General features: G+C 37.1%; 1 long non-coding RNA gene across 1 annotated transcript; it reads left to right on the top strand.

Annotated features, from left to right (window-relative positions):
- Positions 1-8858: 8858 nt before the first annotated feature.
- On the top strand, positions 8859-11922 carry LOC137025340 (uncharacterized). The gene is made up of 3 exons (XR_010895838.1): positions 8859-9122; positions 11159-11264; positions 11358-11922. It is a non-coding gene; the product is annotated as an uncharacterized lncRNA (long non-coding RNA).
- Positions 11923-14545: the final 2623 nt, after the last annotated feature.

The following is a 14545-nucleotide window of genomic DNA, read 5'->3' as shown; positions in this document are numbered from 1 at the left end:
GCATTTAAAAGTTAATGGCCATTCGGATCTTTATAAAAGTCCACATTGGTATTTGCAGATGAAAAATAACACGGGTAACATTAAATATATATTTTCTATCAGGTTAAACTGATTATTAGTCACTCAAATCTCTCAGCGTCGATCGCGCGTATCCGCCATGTTTTGTAGTTTTTTAACACTTCTTACTCGTGTTTGTAGTTCTGAATCCTCGTCCAATGCGCAATGGGTTGTGGGCAATATTAGCATTTATAGTGTGAACGGATCCACACTTCGAAAATCTACCGGAAATAGTAGACCATCCGGGGACTTTTGGCATACTCTTTTCAACATACTATGCTTTGGGACACACTTATTTTAATCTCACATACTATTTAGGATGGATAGTATGGACATTGGAACGCAGGGATAGTAAACAGATCACCCAGTTAGATATCACTGCTTTATGTCACGTCAAAATCAAACTTGAAATGGACTGAAAGCATGATTACTGCGGGGTTTTTAGTGCAATCAGCTTGGTGAAATTAAAAATACAATTCGTGTCTGTGACAGACGGTGTTAATGGAGCATGACTGATGATCCAAAATATCCTAGGTTGACAAAAAGAAAAACCGCAATACACATAACATATATTGTTAAAATTATTATTGCATTTAGTTATTATTTTGGAACGAATGTAGAAATGCTTAAAACACTAAATTGATGAGATTGACTTGGTTTTGATAAATAAAACATTACATTGTTAATATAAAATTACAAAATAGAATTGTATATGTTTCTTTTTTGATGTACTGTAAAGTAATGTTCATTTAACAAGGAAGATGTGTCAACTTTAAGAGTAATGCACATGAATTTACATTGATTCATAAAAAAAAAAAATGTGCCGCCTCATTTCAGAACACCACCGCACGCCACTGATATATATATATATATATATATATATATATATATATATATATATATATATATATATATATATATATATATATATATATCACGAATGTATATAAGCGGTATATTAGGAAAAAATATAAACATTAAAAAGATGAAAAATTAAGAGAATCAATGAATTGTGAACAACTTACTGCCATTGTGTAAATAATATGTAATCATGTAATCCATAAAAAAAAGTAACTGCAGTCTGATTACGAGTATTTTAAGTATTTTAAAAGTAGTTTATTCTAATTACAAGTACTTGATTTTTGGAATCTGATTGCCACTTTGCACATATGCTAAGTTAGCACTGTTTGAATGTAATGACAATAACTTTCGTAGGCTAACTACAATTTTGGAAGTGTTAATGCAAGTATTTCTAAAAGAAAATAACCTTCAAATAAACAACTTCACTTTTGCTTTGTGTAGAAATATTTTTAAAAATTAATAAATAGTAAATTAGATTAATAAATGGACTTCCAGTGGAGTTCAGCAGCATTGTTTTGCCAGCTGCCCTAGCATTATTGAATTAATTAATTAATTTATGTTTGAACAATAATCGCTAATAATGACAATTTAATGACATTGTCCAATTTGGGAGGATCTTTTGACAGAAATGCAATATAATATAAATAACTATGTTTTCAGTGGTGTATAAAGACCTTCGAATAAGCCATTTACAGTATGTCTCTTACACCACAGGTCCATGTCAAGTTGCCATTATGCGTAGGCATGTTTCTACAGCAGCCCTAAACAGATAAACACTCTACAGAGCGAGTTTAGTCACTATGTTGTTTTTCTTCTAAATCATTTGTGTTTTTAGAGGCAGTTTGCATCGTCACTACGCTGAATACAAGTAGTGGTAGTTGTCTGGTTTATTAGAAGCAGAGACCGTTCTTTGTTAGAAGTAAGAAGAAACCTCATTGTTTGACTGGCTAATGTACTCTATGCTGTCTCAGATGACGACATCTTTGACTTGTGTCGGCCAGACGGCCACCGTAGCTTCTCTATTTTGTTTCAAAAGGAAGGGGTGCGAGAGGTGAGCTGCCGTTGGATGCAGTTCGCAACCTCACCGCTAGATGCCGCTTAAATGTACACACTGTACCTTTAATTCAATTGCGTTATATAGCCATACACCATTAGAAAGCAGGAAGCTTGTTTCTGCCACAGAATAAAAAAAAAAAAGATAATTGCGACTTTTTAGCTCACAATTCTGATCAGACTTTTTTTTTTCTCACAATTGAGAGATACAGCTAAATTCATTATAAAGTCAGATTCTACGGAAAAAAAGACACACGTGCTCCTCACCCAAACACATAACGCACAGGTCGTGTGTCCTCAAGTTTCATCTCTGATACAGAGGCACATATTTACTGAAAAACTTGGCTGAGTGATCATCTTCACACGTACATAAACAAACGGAACCTGAAGACAAGAAAGAGGATGAGTTCTCAATGTAATATTGAAATTGATTTCTGGACAATTGTTATTATATATATCTGATATAGCATTTATAAGCAACCTAGAATTTCATTCACTGCTCTGTTTCTTTAAGCTTTATAAAAAAATAAAAATGTAATTATATTCTGCTGAAATGAACGAAATTACTTGGAAAAAAAAAAGAGTCAGAGTCAGTAAAATTATTCGAACTTCCCATCACTACAACATGTTGAATATTTACGATCAGAAATCCTGTTGTGTGGCGGAAACCCGAGAACAAACGCACGCACGCTCTGGAGATTATTTCATGAAACGAAACCATACCCAATCAGAAAGCAGCTGACGGAAGAGTCCCCTCCAGCTTGCGCTGTTCATTGAAGTTCATTAGACTGTTAGCATCTTACTCAAAAATGACCAAAGAGTTTCAATATTTTCCCTATTTAAAACTTGATTCTTCTGTAGTTACATCGTGTACTGACTGACAGAAAATGAAAAGTTGCAATTTTCTAGGCCGATATGGCTAGGAACTATACTCTCATTCTGGCGTAATAATCAAGGAACTTTGCTGATGTACTATGAGTCATTTGAGTGAAATGCTAACGGTCTAATCAGATTCAATGAATGAACTATGCTAAGCTATGATAAAAGTGGTACCGCCAGACCCGGAGATCGGCTGAATGGATTCGAAAACGGTAAAACTCAACTGTTTAACTCTAGGGGAGTTGGAAAATTTTCAAAAAAAGTGGAGTGTTCCTTTAAGGTAGGCTCATACTACACAACTTTTGGCTGGATTTTGCTGTCGCAGTGTCACGGGTGGTTGCAGGAAGGTAGACGAAGAAGACAAATATAGTTCCAAATTACAAAGTTTAATAATGAATCCAAAAGGCAGGCAGCAGTGCAAACACATCTATACATAAAGATCAGAACTGATGATGGTAATTAAATAATGATGACAGTAACCCAGGACACGTGACAAATGAAAGCAAACTGAAAGTCCATGACAACAGAAGATAACTGTGACATAACGCCCCCCTCCGGCAAGGCGTGACCTCATGCCATGGCAGAACAGAGGGAGGGTCGGAGGGGGCTTTGGAGGAGGACAAGGTGATGGTGAAAGCATGATGAGAGGCAGGTGTGGAGGGATTATGGCAGGAGGTTGTGAAGGCTTGGAGAAGGCAGGACAACATAAAAGGATGGTGATGGTAAGACGACGAGCAAAGGGATGGAAATGGAAGGACGACGATCCCCTGACGGTAACAATGGTGGTTGGCCAATGGCACAGATCCAGAGCTTCCTAGTGCCGACAGCCCAAGGGAGGGAGGGAGGAGCCAAGATGTTGCTGGATTGGCTGACGACATCTGAGGTATGACCAACCTGCTGGTGCAGGAGACCTAGGCGATGTTGCAGCGATGAGCCTCGTAGGTGGAGCCAGAGTACCCTAGGGCTGGGGCGACGACGGTGTGACCGAGGACAGAGGCGATGCCGACTGGAAGGAGAAACCTGCTGCAGCCACTAGACTGAGGGTCTCTGGTGGAGCCGAAGGTGAGAGATCTTCTGTCATAGGTGGTTGCAGGAAGGTAGACGAAGAAGACGACAAAGTTTAATAATGAATTCAAAGGGTGAGCAGAAAGGCAGTGCAAACACATCAATACATAATGAAGATTGGAGCAGGAATGCAGGATAAGGAACAAATTAAGTAGTGAACACAAACGATAATTAACAGAACACAGCTGACACATATGAATAATGAGAGTAACCCAGGACACGTGACAAATGAAAACAAACTGAAAGTCCATGACAACAGAACCTAACAGAACATAACTGTGACACACAGACAGATTTCCAAGGTCTGCGACACAACCACTGGATCGCCGCCAAATCGGTGCTTGTTGCGGTCGCTGATGTTCGTCAAATATGAGCATGTCAGCAACATGATCAGAGCCTGTCTCCAGCAGTCACAGACACTGCGATATTTTCGAACCTGTTTGATGTAATCGCACGTGATCTTCAATGAAACAACATGGTAAACTGCTCTAATGGTATCATGCACCTTACAGTAATGAATGCAAGGTGACAATTTGATCATAATTGTTTTATACTAATAATCTAATAAGAAATATATATTTTTTTAAATTAATATAAGTGGTCTTTGCTCTATACAAATATATATTTTATTTTCCAAGCATATATCTGCACAATTTTCTTTTTTTTTCTTCATTTTTCATTCCTACTGTAGTTCGTTCAAAACAGTCATGTTGCACACCATCCATTTTGACAGTTGTTTCAACAAGAAGTTAAAAGTCATGCATTGTTACTGTATTAATTTGTATCCTGCTGACTATACACATAAATCCCTGCTATGAATTATTAAATTTCTTGTTTTATGTCAGAATTAAAGACATTTGCTAGTTGATGTACAAGTTTTATTAATTTGAAACTTTCTGAATCCTTTAGGAATAAAATATGTATTAAATGACTTGGCCATGATTCATTATATTATTCCTATTACATATAAAGATCATGAACTGAACAGTGACAAATAAGACAATAATAGGCTACTAACAGCCCACACGCCCTGACCATATGTTTTGTGCGTATGATGGGAACCTTGCAATGGTGAAAAAATACATCTTTACATTTATTTTGTATGCAAAAATGTATTTTGATTATTTTCTTTTCTTTTACTAAAACAGATGTTATGTTGATCTATAGTAAATAGTATTTATGTGCTCAATTGCATATTTAAGCAATGTTCATTTCACTTCACCGCTGGGTATTTTCTATATTGCATGGATTTACAGCTCCACATGATTTTTTTTGTAGTTATGCAGCTATATAGCTATACAGTAAGTGTTAATATTTGAAACTATTGTCATCCCGTACATATGCAGATTATAACACAATTCAGAGGAGGATAAATAAATATTTGGATTTTTAATGCCTGATGTCACAATCGTACATGTTAACCTGTCAACACTTATTTAGACCTTTAAAAAATAGGCTACAATATAGGCCTACTGGACCAATAGGCCTATAGACCCACATAAAACAAGTAAACAAGAAAACATGACGGAACAAAGAAATGTATACAGGTTTGGAACAACTTGAGGGTAAGTAAATGATGACAGAATTTTCATTTTTGGGTGAACTATCCCTTTAAGCCTGAAGTACCTGGATGTGTGTTCGTTTGTAAACAATAACTTCATCTATTCTTAAAGGTGCTCTAAGTGTTCCTGGGTGGAGTAACTTCCTGTTGACGTTTGAAGTATTGTCAAACAAAACAGAGGCTAGCTAGACCCTCCCTCTTCCTCCTCCTCCCCCTCCCCTCCGTGCTTCCTGAAACAGTCATGAATGCGCATTTAAAATCATTCTTCTCGGTTATTGGCTGGAGCATGTTTATTATGATTCGTGGTCCAGGCTGCACCAGTTTGTTTTTATTGCCATTTTCGGAGCTTGTGGCGACTACAGAGACCGCGTTTTTTACAGTGTGTTCAGGGGACAAGCGGCTAGCGGATAGTGAGGAGATGTTTGCTGTATGTGACAAAAAATGTTTTGGCCTAAAAAAACACTTGGCTTGGAATGCATTATTGTGACGTCACAGTGCGCACAGCCGCTACATAAATCGAGTCAGTTAAACTCTCAGCTGTTGTCGGAGTGAGAAGCTGCTCTCTATGGTCACTAGCGATCGATCTGTACTGCAGTGTTACAAGTCTACCGCTATAACCAACAGGCAAATACAGTGTTCACACAGCTCGTTGAGATGCAGAATCTGGCGACTACACTGGACACTATGTTTGCAAACTTTCCACTGGAGTTGGAAAGTTGCAGCAGCTCCGGCTCGTTTGAGGATGCTGAAGTTGAGCCGTTGAGTGGCGCTGTGAAGCCGGCTGACAGAAAGCCCAGCAGTAGCAGCTGCAACCCAGCAGAGGCGCCTTGACCACCATCTCTCCCTAGACAGTCCCTCCAGGATTCCGCGATCGCAGAATTTACCGCAAAATCAAGCAAAATTCAGAGGGGCTCGCAATTTTTCTAAATTGCTGCAGATTTTCCGCAGATTTTGAGCCTAAACGCGGCATGTGACGTCATTACAACGTACATTCAGCCAAAGGAAAGCCCACTTCGAAGTAGACTACCCCTGCGTTCCATTCGGAAGGGCTCATCCCTATGCCCTAATCCCTTCAAAGGGCTTACCCTCCGGAGTGAGAGCTTTGAAGGGATGAAGGGTGTAGGGGTCAAAAAAACCTCTTGGAACGCACTTCTGCGTCATCTTAACGAGACAATCAAAGAGGAATAAATTGTGCAAGCTGCGCCCTTTGTTTAGCGTTAGTTTATTTATTTATTTTAGGTTTATCGCATGTAGGCTATTGTGTCTGTATTTTAAACATTTGAATGAACTGATAAAGGGAGCTGTAAAGTATTTTGTTGAAGTACAATGTCGTTTTGACCATAACAATGTACCAAATCTAACTCGTATAAATATTACAGTAGTATAGAAAAATACTTTAAATACATGTATAGGTAAAATTGAACTCCTATAACCTCCATACCCATTCTGTGACGTCAAATAACTTCCCTGTGCAAAGGATCATAGGTGCCCGAAGTGTCCATCAGTTGTACCCTTCGAAATCCTTCATTCCGAAGGGCCCTTTGAAGTGGCCAGATTTGAGCACTTCGGTTTGGAACGACCCTTCAACATGGTGGCCATGATTATTTTCACTCCGAAGTGCCCTTCGGAGGGCGATATATCCCGTTTGGAACGCACCCGTTTGGAACACGTGTGTTGAACTTGAATTAATCGATAAACAACTTTTTGCGGCGTTGCTTCGGCAATGCATCTGTCAGTCAGTCAACAACCGCAACAATCCCGCTCCCGCTGTAAGCTCGCAACTCTCTCTCACACACAAACACACACGAGCGTGCACACTCTGAGTAACATCGTTTCCATCAATTGGTTCAGTGTCTGTGTGTTGCATATAAGAAGTTCACGCACTCTGTAAACAGCCCCAAAATGGACGAGGAGCAAGACGGAACAAGTGAAGGAGACGCTGAATGAAAATGTATTCGATAATATTTCCAGGGTTACCCCTGTAAAAACAGCAGGCAACTACTTTACCTTTCTGACACAAGCGGTGTCTACTGATTGTTTACATTCGAACTTTATAACTTATGTTCTTTTGCACTTTAATCTGTTGGAAACAATTGTTTGCTTTATACATTTTGTGTATTCTTCAAAAGTAGGCCACTTATATTTAAGGTTCTTTTTTGTTGTATTATCAACCCTGTAAAGCTTGAAATAATATAGAGTCGTGATAGAGCCTAGAGTCGTTTGGGAGGACGACACAAGCGGTACTGACTACGTTAATTAATCAAATATGACATTATATATAAAAAATAAACCGCAGGAGACAATTACTTTGTGACTTCTATGTAACACGGCATCAGCACTGTGTTTTTAACTTTTCAAGTGTTTTTGGAAATTTGCTGAGCACAGAAACAATGTAAAACCTGCTAATTATTCACATGAACTCACAGCATTGGGACAGTTTTACTTGTGAATCATTTAGCTGTAATCTGTGCTAATAAAAACAGATGTTTATAATCAATATTCATACATATACTTTCAATTTTTGTAAATTGTGTATTTTTAAAATATAGTTTTGTATATTGTTATTACCAATTTACTTATTCTATTTTTATTATCTGTCTTGTCACTGTCATTTTCTCTAGCATAAGTAAACATACCTGGCAATAAAGCTCTTTCTCATTCTGATTGTTTGCAGAAACGCACACACAAGGGTGGAAATTCTTTGCTGGCCTCCAGAGAGCGTGGAAGTCTATAAAAGAATCGTTCCACACCCAGGAAGAAGTGTGTGCTTTTGTGCCTGAGGATCCCTCAGAGGAGCTTCCACACATCCAGTGTGGATCCGACAGGCACGGATCCACTGGAGTCTCAGCCAACAGACAGTGAGTCTCCAGATATTACCACTCTGATTCATGTCTATGTCAGCCTGATGTTTCTGGGCTTAGTTTTAATTTTTCTTCTGCTGGTTCCTCACCTGATCTGCACAGGTGTATTTCATCACAAGCAGATGCTGCTGGAGTTTATTCTCATGCTGTATATTAACATGTTGTTGTGCATTTTTCAGGATTCTTTGAATCTCTTTATTATGTGGGAAAGAAACTGAAGTGGAGACGTGGTGTCAGTTATCATTTAGGATTTCGAAACTCCGTTGACAAACGAGTATGTATACACCAAACATGCTTTAACCCTGTGGCGTCTCCCTTCCACCCCTGCATGATCAGCCGGGGACCCCGGGTATGGTTCATGCCTTTAACCCCTGGACGAGGATAAGACCATGCCTGTCCAAAGGTGAGACCAATAATAAGTATGAAATAACTGGCGTAGGAACCGGGGGGGACGGGGGGGACGTGTCCCCCTCAATATTGGAAAATGCTGCATGTGTCCCACCCAAAAAATAGCCTATACACCGCAGGAACAAAAACTGTACATTTTGAACTTTTATTTTGAATACGCGACGAAGAAGATATTCGGTTTTGTCAGTCAAACCCAGAGTGATTTCATTCATGTTTGAATAATCACCATTCGCCAATCACCAGCTTCATATTCTTCACTTTTCACCTATAGTCGGACTCGGAGCATCTGATTGGTAGAGAGAAGTCAACATTACACTACGAACATTCAAATACGTTATTGGTGCGCACCAGCTTTGAACGACTCGACTTTGTATGAGGTAAATTAGTCTCAGTCAAGCGGTTTAAATTAACAAGCTTTTTAAAACTGAATTATGGATACGAGGCATGACATTAAATCAACAGTGGAATTTTGTATGGCACGTATGTTATGCTTTGCGAGAGGAGGTTAACGTTACGTTAGGTAGATAGCCATATAGCGGGCAATCGATTTCTCTGTTAACCTTAGCAAAAGTAAAACGTTCTGTCATCTCTTTTCAGCATAATGCCACCACAGAAAAAAATAAAACCAAAGGAAATAACGTTGCTGAAGTTTTTTACAAAGAGTAAGGTTAGTGTAAATAGTTATAATACAACACATTTTACACAAGGACAGGGCGACATCATAACCTTCATTTACCAAGCCTATATTTACATTAAAAAATTATATAATTTGTCATCAGGAGAAGGCTGGTATTATCAGGAAAGAGGCAGGTGAGGAATACTGATACCAAACTAAAGTGGGACATTGTCTGGGGGGAAGGAGCATGGGGAGCAGGTGGGGCACTGGCATTAGAGGGGAATATTAGACTTAAGCATCAATTTCATTAGCTTCATAGTCAGCTTAGATAATAAGCTTTGTTTTACTGTTATAAACTTTTTAATAGAAAAGTAAAATGTTATTGATATAGATAATAATGATAGTTCTAGTTCCAAGTGCCTATATCCAAAGCCGTATGTGACTGTTGTGTTTTTGTATTTTTTTGGGGTTACAAATCAAATATTTGCCTTGTAAAGTGCCCCTTTCCTTTCTGCTCGCAATTGCAGGGGGGCTTGTACACTTTTATGTTTCCCAACTTCAATATTTGTGTAATAATAAATAGATAAATTAAACAGATGAACAGATGATAAACAGATGATTTTGTTTATTTATTTTGCTGTTATTTCATATATGTCGTACCACGTGACGTCACCATACTGTATGTTACTATTATGGTGGCGAGATGGACGTTGATTCATAATGGCCAAAATGTCCCCCCCAATGTCAAAGTGGTTCCTACGCCCCTGTATGAAATGGAAACCATATAAAGCCCTGACATGAGTGGCAGTAAAATTGTTTGTGTCAAACCTTGATTAGTGTAAAGTACAGGAGATTGACAATGAATGTTTAGCAATGAAAAAATGTTCATGGGCATCCAGAGAATGTCATAGTCATTGTTGGGGGTAACACATTACAAGTAACTTGAGTTACATAATCAGATTACTTTTTCAAGTAACTAGTAAGGAGGTAACGCATTACTTTTTCAATTCACAACAAAATATCTAAGTTACTTTTTCAAATAAGTAACACAAGTTACTTTTTCACATTTAGTGACTGACAGCTCTCCTGTCCCCATGTTGAGAGAAATAAAGTGCAGAGGGTGTTGTGTGCGCTGTGTGAACATGACGGTTATTGTAGTTTTAGACTAAATGTGAACATGCATTTACTTATCTCACTTGCATGAAAACATTCAGTATTCCTCAAAATGAATAAAAACAGTGAAATGCAATCTCAGAATTTGTGCAAACCTGTAATAATTAACTATATTAAATTACACAAATAAACTTTATGTATTTAATTTCAAGTATTAACCAATGTCTTTGCTGCTGATCTTCAATATACCTAATTCAACCATACTAAGCAAAATATACTTAGAAAGGTTTGTTTGAGCTGTGCCCTCTACTGTACAGGTGTAAATATGCTTTTCCTATAGCCTGAGGCTTATTCATTTCACTTTTGGTGTGAAAGGGCCTTTTTGCCAGAAATAGAACTTTTTGGTTGTTATTAAAAACAAACAAGCCCAGCCCCAGTGAGAAAAAGTAACGCAAAAGTAATGTAACATTACTTTTCATAAAAAGTAACAAAGTAACGCAATTAGTTACTTTTTTAGGGAGTAACGCAATATTGTAATGCATTACTTTTAAAAGTAACTTTCCCCAACACTGGTCATAGTAACAGAAACAAATGCATTTGTATTTCATGGTAACATTACCTTACATGAACTACATATCTCAATCAAACATAACTAATCAGATCTCTTCTAAAACACATTTACAGAATGCCTGGATCTTCTTGAGCGCCTTCATGACAGAGAGTCATGGATGACGTTACAGGCCATTTTGGATCATGACTGGTTTGAAAGAAAAACCGAAGCTTGAGAAAAGTAAGCACAAGAAAAAGAGATGGTTTTTTTTTTTTTGATTTAGGCCTTCTTGCCACCTCTTGACCTTAATATCATGCTCTCATTATTTGCCAGGTTCCCCTGCTTTGGCAGCTATAGCCTATGGCCATGGCCTATAGCTCAGCTGCAGGGTCATCAGACTCGGACCCCGGGACGGTTTACGGCTTTAACCCCCGGGACATCTCCCTGCCAACCCTGCATGATGACACTGATGGCAACTGTCCTCTACTTGTATCCGGTTTGTGTGCCACCAACATCTCCACCAACCTACTCAGAACATTATCGTGCCTCACCTTGTGCGAGCCCCACCTTGCAGCCTGACAGGATGTGCTGGAGGCTTACATTTGGACTGCGTTCTTCCAGGCCAGACCACCATGTTTCAGACAAGCGTCGTGGCAAGCCCAGCCATTTTCCTGAATTACTGTGGACAGCAGATTTCACACAGCTTCAGTGTCCACACAATTTAACGCCACAGCTTGTACTTGCCTGGAAGCTGGCTTTAATCAATCCTTCCTTAGTGAAAAAATAGTACATTTAAGCACAGTTTATTCAAATGAAATTTAGTATAACTAAATGTATTTGTGGCACACTGTAAATTGTTATACTATGGATCAACTAATTTTGTGCTAAATGCATTTTAGTTGTCCAAAAGCAGTGCTGAAGTTCAGGTTGTATTAAATATACTTGTTTGTAAACTTGAAGTGTGCTAATGGCATCATTATTGTGTGCTTCTAATACAATAAAGTGATCTTTATAAATGATGGCACAGCTTTGGAATTGCCTTTTACTGATATTTTACAGAAACCCCTTAGTATACCAGTAAAGCTCACTTGTCTAGAGATCAGGGAACAGATATACGTACATCCATGGATTCAAACCCGGGTCGCTGCCACACAAGCGCGCTCGGTTTACCAGTTGCACTGCCAAGCAGATATACACAATGCAAAACTCGGGTTACTTTGTGTTTTTTTTCTATACTGTTATGTGTAATACTATTAGCAAACATTCCAAAAAATGCTTAAAACTTTTAAAAAGTCCTATTTCATCTTTAATCATTTGTTAACTAATTTTGATAATGTCAATGTCTTTTAGTTGGAAAATGTTTTTTTAGACATTCACCTCAATAGCAATACATTTTAGAATTTACAGAGTATGACATCACTAGAATTGTCCTGCTTAAACGAATTCAAGAGAAAAACCATGTCGGTTAAGCGCTACAAAAATAATTATTCTGTTTTGAAACAAAAGTGAAAATATGATTTCATTATTATTATGGTAACACTTTAGAATAAAGTTCATTAGTTAACTACATTAGTTAACATGAACTAATAATGAACTGCACTTATACAGCATTTATTAATCTTTGTTAATGTTAATTTCAGCATTTGCTAATACATTATTAAAATGAAGAGTTGTATTTGATAACATTGTGAACTAACATGAACAAACTATGAACAGCTGTATTTTCATTAACTAACGTTAACAAAGACTAACAAATACAGTAACAAATGTATTGCTCATGGTTAGTTCATGTAAGTTGATACTTTAACTAATGTTAACTAATGAACCATTGTAAAGTGTTACCATTGTTATTGTACGATTGCTAACTGCATAAACATAATTTACATATTTTATTAAATCTGTAAAAACTCTGCTATTATTACAAATGAATGTTATTCTGCTGTTTAATCAATGGAGGATCAAAACCTTTCATCAAAGTTGTCCTAAAACTTTCTTCTTAGGACAACTTCGTTCTTAGGAGAACTTTGATTAACTTTTTTGATCCACTTCAGATGTTGACTACTATACATTTCAGAGAGATAAGATGCAAAACGATAACAGGAAACGTGATAATGATGATGTTGAACACCAGGTGGCAGTGTTGTAAGAAAATGTTACCCCTCATACTTAACGTTACAAACACGCTTCAAGTTGCAAAAATGCATCAATGACAGTAAATATTGTTTTGTTTTGAGAAGTAGCCTAACGGCTGAAATTATTAATTAACTGTTAAAAATATAATATAAACCCATATATTTGTTTATAAATTGAACTACTGTTTAAAATTAGTTTGAAATACAGTCAGACAAAGAATAGACTGCATTTGCAAAATTCTATATTATATTTTACAGACAGACAGATGTTTGCTCCATTAACTGTAGCACATAAACTCTAAGACTTGTTAACTCTAATTCCTTGTCTTTATTATCCACTGACAGCTCTTAAAGGGATAGTTCACCCAAAATTAAAATTATGTCATCGTTTACTCAGCCTCAAGTTGTTCCAAACCTGTATGAATTTCTTTCTTCAGTTTCTTCAACCAAACAGATGATGGCCCTATTGACTTCTATAGTATCTGTTTGAGATGTTTAATTACCCATATTCTTCAAAATATCTTCTTTTGTGTTCAGCAGAAGAAAGAAATTCATGTTTGGAACAACTTGAGGGTAAGTAAATGATGACAGAATTTTTGGGTGAACTATCCCTTTAATTACTTTCAAATCCAGCGTTCCTAATGCAGTGTAAAATCATCAAATTCCCTGACATTTTAAGCTGTAAGGACATTCTTAAAAGGGTGTCCCTTATAAGTAAAACCTCGAAAACAATGGACCATTGAGAGAAAATTCAAGGCTTCACTCTCTCAGACTTAAATCTGTCTCATGACCCTATAAAGCTTGCATCATTTGATATAACACTGCCTGAAGCCGTACAGAAATACTGCATTTTTGGATTTTTTTTTTTTTTTTTTAAGGATTATTATTAGTTCTTATTATTATTAAATCTTATTCGTATACATTAATAATAATAATAATACAAATAATAATTACATTTATTTCATATTTAATTGTGAACATTTATTATTAAATAATTTGTATAATTACAAAATAATAGTTAGAAAGATATTAATGCACAATACTTGCTGCCTCTCCTAAAACATTACTTGGTCAAAGTATACCTTAACTTGGGTCCCGATGAATGCATATTAATCCTTACAAATAAATCAAAACCCTCTTTCATACCACATGCTTTAATATAAATTGCATTATAATACTCAGTGAGATTAGGATCACAAAAGAGGAATGAATATTTTAGAAGCAGAAGTTTGCAAGGACCGCATGGTCAGCCACTCCAACTGCTAAAGTAGTGCTAATCCTGGGGGTATTGAGGTTATTAGCCTCAGGAAACTATTGTGAACTGGACTTCTGAGGATTAACACATCACATGTTCACTGGGCACTATGATGAATGGTGCTCGGATGATAT

This window comes from Chanodichthys erythropterus, chromosome 2, assembly GCF_024489055.1.
Source record: "Chanodichthys erythropterus isolate Z2021 chromosome 2, ASM2448905v1, whole genome shotgun sequence".
Taxonomy (NCBI): Eukaryota; Metazoa; Chordata; class Actinopteri; order Cypriniformes; family Xenocyprididae; genus Chanodichthys; species Chanodichthys erythropterus.
This window is presented reverse-complemented; position numbering and strand designations above follow the sequence as displayed.